Below are 5,784 nucleotides of genomic sequence, written 5' to 3' on the forward strand. Positions count from 1 at the left end.
GCCTCTCCAGGCTGTCCTGCCACCAGCAGGAACCCAGGGCTGGCATGATCTCAAGCTGTATCTCTGGGGATTGGGAGGCACCAATCCTGGCTTTTCTAATTGTTGGTAAACAAGTCTACCACCAGCCAGGCCTGGGATCCTCGCTCCCCCAAGAGGCAGCCAGCCCTGGATTTATGAGGCCTCCAAACCTCATTCAGACTAATGCAGCTTTTCATTCCAAAATAAAAGGGGCTGCTGTCTGAAAGGACAAGTGCTCCTGCATTTCATTAACATCCACGAAAATGGCTGAGTTGGCCCAAGTCGCTGCCAGGGAGATTCATGTCTCTCACTGGCTCACAGGTGTGGGTAGGGGAATGAAGAAAATCTAGTTGACCAGCCGCTCCAGGACCCCTCCCCTAACTCTTCCCTGGTTTCTGTGGGGATGGGAGGGGGTCGCCAGTGGTGGCCAAGGGACTCATTTGGATGAGTCCCCTGTGTGCGTGTTTTGTTTAGACTAATCTACTCCAGCTTTCAATCCCCCCACAATCATGGTGAGTGATGAGGCCCTGGGCTCGAGTTACTGAGATTCATGATCTAAGCTTCCCCGGAAACCACGGAGCACTTGTGTGTGGTTAGCTGAGTGCAGATTCCTAGGACTTGAGTGCCCTCTGCTGAAGCCTGCCTACCTTCATCTCCCTTCAGGCTGCCCTGTGGGCGGGCAGGCTGCTGATAGTGGCTGGATGCTGGAATCCGGGGTCTCTGCCCACTCCCCTAAGTGTCCCACTACTGGCCGGCACGCAGCAGCTATGCAGACCTGTGCTGGGGAGCCTTGGTGAGAATAGGGGGACAGTCCTGGAAGGGGGCCAGGACTAGACGGAGACAGCTGCCAGTCCCTGCCTGATCTTTGCTAACTGCCTGAGCAAGGAGGAAGAAGAGAGGCTTTCCTCATATCCACTCTTAACAGAATTCTCTCCCCATCAAAGTTTGTGCCAACCACAAGAGCCAAGCCTTGGCCCTCTCAGGACGCTGTGACTTGCCTCTGGGCCCAGGGATAGGAATGCTTTCATCTGCCTAGGGCCTTTGTCCCTCATCCCTGTCCTGAGAAGAAAGAAGCATAGCAGCAGCCAGCTGTCACCTGAGCAAGCAAGAAGACCAGTGAAGGTTGCATCACCTTAGATTTTTGTCAACAGTCAAGCAAATTCATTCCCACTGAAGTCAATTCCTGTGTTTATTGTCAGCTTAACCTGCTGCTGTGAGTTATTTCTCAGCAGTGAGGGAGACAGGTAGACAAGCCACCAGAGATATGTTATTTTACCGACATCTGCGTTTCAATAGTTCGGGTGCAATTCTGGTAGAGGAGTAAATGATACATGGCAATCCTGTTTATATCTATACATAATGGAACAGCCACCGATGGTCTGCAAGTCATAGTGTTCTATTGCCACAGGGGAAGGGGAGGGATGCCTGAAGTAAATGAAGCCCTTTATCGAGTTGTCCACTCATCCATTCATTCAGTCATTCCCTAATTAAGGAATTCTTTTAATCACTTAATAATTTATTCAGACATTCACTTGTGTATCCATTTATTCAATCTTTTGCATAATAGTTGCTCACATTTTCTTATTTATTCGCTTATTCATTCACTCACATTCATCCACTCATTCACTTATTCATTTATTCATTCATTCATTTACTTAGTCATCTACTCTTAATCACTCAGTTTTTCACTCATAAATTCATGTTTAGTCCTTTGTTCAATCACCTACTTGCTCAGTTACTCACTCACTCACTCACTCACTCGCTCACTCTGCCATTCATCCGCTGCCTCCCCACCAGACCAAGCAGACACCTGCCCGCTTCTCCTGTCCTCAGCCACTTTTCAAGCTGAGCTTCAGACACCAGCCAACTTCATGGTGCAACCCAGTGTGCTCCGGCAATGTATCGAGGTCCCTGGTTAGCCACCCAGGTTTCTTGTCTCTTTCAGAGCCCCTAGGTCTTATGTCCTCCACTTTATCACAAAATTCAACAACCTTTAGGATTAGATAACATCCCTGACCCCGGAGAGGTCTGGGCCTTTGACTTGATAGCAAAAGCCAAAGCCCATTAAGACCTGGAGCCCAGGTCTGATAACGGATGTAATTTAGAGGTGCCACATGATGCTACCACACTGAGCCAGGACCCACATTGGCTCTCATTCACATGATTTCTTTGTCCTTGAAACTCCTAGATGAAGAAATGGGCTCAGAAGAGTCAAATAACTTGCCCACAAATAATAGTCTCGGGGTGGGCTTAATGGCAGGAGTAGGCACATATTTTTGCTCAGTATGTGGAGAGAGTGGATGAATGAGCAATTGAATGAGTGAGAGAGTGGATAAATACATGAATGAATGAATACATGAGAGAATGAGCAAATGAATGAACAAGTGAATGAACAAATGATGAAACGAATGACTTGTGCCCAGCAAATAAATGGCAAAACTCAGCTTTTGACCCAAGTTTCTGGACTCCAAGTTCAGCACTCTCTCAGCCGCTTAACAATTGCTCTCCTCTATCACACCCTGACCTTGCAAGGTCTAGCAGAAGGCAGGGGTTGGAGGGGGAAGCAAGCCAAAACTGGAGCATAAGTTGGCCAATGGTAGATTGTTCTGGAGAAGTGCCTCTCTTGGAGGCTGAAATGAGCAGTTCTTGTCTGCACCTGTCCCCCTGCGGGCAGGAGGCTGCCATCGTCCCTCCTTAGAGACAGAGACAGAGTGAGCCATGAAAATCCAATCACTGAGTGATAAGAAAATAAACAAGTGAACTTCTCCAAGTTTGCCAGACTTCCCTGCCCGAAGGCCAGCTTAATTAAAGTTGATGTAGAATTTTAAAGTGGGAAAATAATTAGGGCAAGTGATAGAAAAGAGCGGGGAAGGAAAACATTGTTTTGTTTTGTGTTTTGCTCCTTCTTAATTATGCCACAGACTGTCTCTCCCGTGGATCCCATCCCAAGTCCACCCTCCGCCAAGATTCCAGCAGGTGTACGCTGTGCGAGCGGCACAGGCACACCTGTGCCTCTCTGGCACACAGGTATGGCGCATCTCTGCCCGCGAGACAATCAAGGCGGCAGGCAGCCAGGCTGGGAGCGGAGAGGAGCACGTGCCCTCGACACTCAAGAGGAGGACCCGGGGGAGATGAGGACAGCAGGCTGTTTGGGAAGAGATGCTGCCTCTCTGCCCAAGGCCCAGAGGGGAGTGGACACTGGGCCCCCAACTCCCCATGATGTCAAACCTGGGCTCTGATGGGGACAGTTCCAGTCCCACCTCATGGTCTAGCAGACCCTTGATAGTACAGCCCCTATCTTGCCATGCTCCAGCAACTGCCAAATGTGAAATTTGTCCATTCGTTCATTCATTCATTGATGTTTGTGCCCAGAATGGAGCTGGGAGTGGCCAAAATTCCGGCTGCAGCAGGTACTAGAAACCAATTCCCCCCTACACCCAAACACTCAGAGTTCAAGTGTGCCTTTTCTGCTTTTTTACTGCTCTTCCTCCTGGTGCCTCTTCTCCTTGGTGTCTCATCCACGGGCAGCGAGGGCACAGGCACAGACCACAGGCAGCGAGGGCACAGAGAGGCTGAGTACTAGTCTCAGGGAGAGCTGGGCAGAAGCAGAGGCAGCCTGAGCAGAAGAGAGCTCCAGGCTCCTCTGGGGAAGGAGAGACCAGTTCCTCAGGACCTCACCGAGCACAGCTGGGCAGGCCCACATGAGAGGCCCCAGTCCCACACCCACGAACATGCCAGTACAGGAACATGCCTATACTGCTGCACACACGCATGTACACACACATGTACACAGGACTACTAGCATTCACCTAAGACTAGTGAAAACAAACTCTAGAGCCAGGCAGGCTGATTTTACATCTACACTGTCACTTACTATCTGAGTATCCCTGAGTAATCTACCTAATTTTCTGTGCCTCTGTTTCCTGTCTGTAAAATGGGAATAATAATCGTATTTGCCCTGCAGGGTCGTTGTGAGGGTTAAATGAATACATGTGTGGTTCTGAGACGAGTGCTAGGCACATGGACAGGGCACGTTGTCCTATGATGAACTCTCTCTGCTGCATGGACATTTTGGACCCCTGAATGGACTGTGGGAGGAAACCCTCTGTCCTGCGAGCCTCTGGTAGGAAGGGCAGTGTGTTTACACACACACACTCACACTCACTCTCACTCACTCTAGGTCCTCCTGGGCCCACTGGGATGTGTGTGAGTGGAGTGGGGAGGGGTTCAGAAGGAATGATGCGCATGAAGCTATCTCTCTACTCCCCTCCCCCACCCAACACTGCATGGAGTGTGCCCACAGAAGCAGTAGGGTGGTTGAGTGTCTGTGTGTGTAGGGTAGGAATTTCTGTGTTCACGCCATGGGCTGGCTGGCTGCCAAGGGGAAGGGAAGCCTAAGGCTCGTATTCCAGACTTGCTGCCAGGTTTGAATGTTTCTCCAGGCTCCTTCCTCTCCATTAAGCCCCCACCCCTACCTACCTGGGCTTCCTCTTGGTCCTGACCTTGGTGATAATTCTCATTCCTTTTTCATCTCTGTCCAGGATCTTCTCATCCCCAGGGGAACTTCCCAGCCTCTGGACTGAGAAACAATTCAAGAGATCCCATTGAGAAAGAGAACACCCTGTCCTCGCCCTGACCCAGAGTCTTCTGGGAGCCTTCAGAAGCCTCACAGAAGGCTGGGATCCTGAGGTTTCAAGCAAGGCCTAATTGCCTAGCTGTGAATGCTACCATGCATCCTAGAAGACAGACATGCAGCTGCAAGAGGAGCCTTGGGTGGGATCTCTGGACCAGGGATGGAGGAGGACTGGCTGCAAGGGCCAGACTCAACTATCTGTCACCTCTGAGGTACTAGGAGGACGGTGTGATGGGGAACCAGGTCTGCCAATCAGTTAGTCCCAGCTCCTTCACTCCACCTAGGTTGGGTTGGGTTGGTTTGGGTAAATGGGCAAGTGGGGACACTTGCCAGTGGACACAGCCTCATTGCTCCGATTTGGCTTCATTTCCTTCTATTGACTCAGCCAGCCGAGTCCCTTTGATCTCAAGCATGAATGTACATCCCTTCCAAGTACCAGGATGCTCAGAGACACTCAGAGAAGCCTATAGAAACTGAGCAGCTTGAGGACAGATAAGAACCAGGGGATGGGGAAGAAAGCAAGATTCTGATGGTTGTTCTTCAGGGATACAAGAGAATCTGACATGGCCCGCTGGCTCTCTCTGCCAAGTGCAGGAGGTTCCCTGGGCCAAGTCAGGGGACTTGGGCCTTTAGTGGTGACTTTACTGTCCCAGGGAAGAGAGGAGCATGACACAGCAGCTAGGCTGGGGCCCCAGATGGCTTTTTATACTACTCTTCTCCCAGGTGCCCCCTGAGAGAGCCAATGTGTGGGATGTGCCACAAGGAGTCAGGAGCCCTCAGCTAGATGGTTATTATCTTGGTTATTATCACAGGTTCTTGCTCCTGTGACCAGAGGCCAGGACAGAAGGGCAGGGGTGTGGCGGGGAGGCAGGGCTGTGCCTCTGTCTGCACACGTACCACTGAGCAAAAAATAGAAACAATTTTTCAGATAATTTAAGGGAAAACACTTTGTTCTTTTTCAACAAGTGTTACTGGTGACCCACTGTCATGGGGAAGCCGAGAAGGGCTGAGGTGACACGGGAAGGGCCACAGGTGGAATCCATGAGGATAAATGATTGAGGCCTAAGGTCAGAGGTGGTGACAGGGGAGATGCAAGTAAGGATCGTGGGGTCACAGAATAGGACGAAGGGAAT

Source organism: Pteropus vampyrus, unplaced genomic scaffold, assembly GCF_000151845.1.
Source record: "Pteropus vampyrus isolate Shadow unplaced genomic scaffold, Pvam_2.0 Scaffold36, whole genome shotgun sequence".
Classification (NCBI taxonomy): Eukaryota; Metazoa; Chordata; class Mammalia; order Chiroptera; family Pteropodidae; genus Pteropus; species Pteropus vampyrus.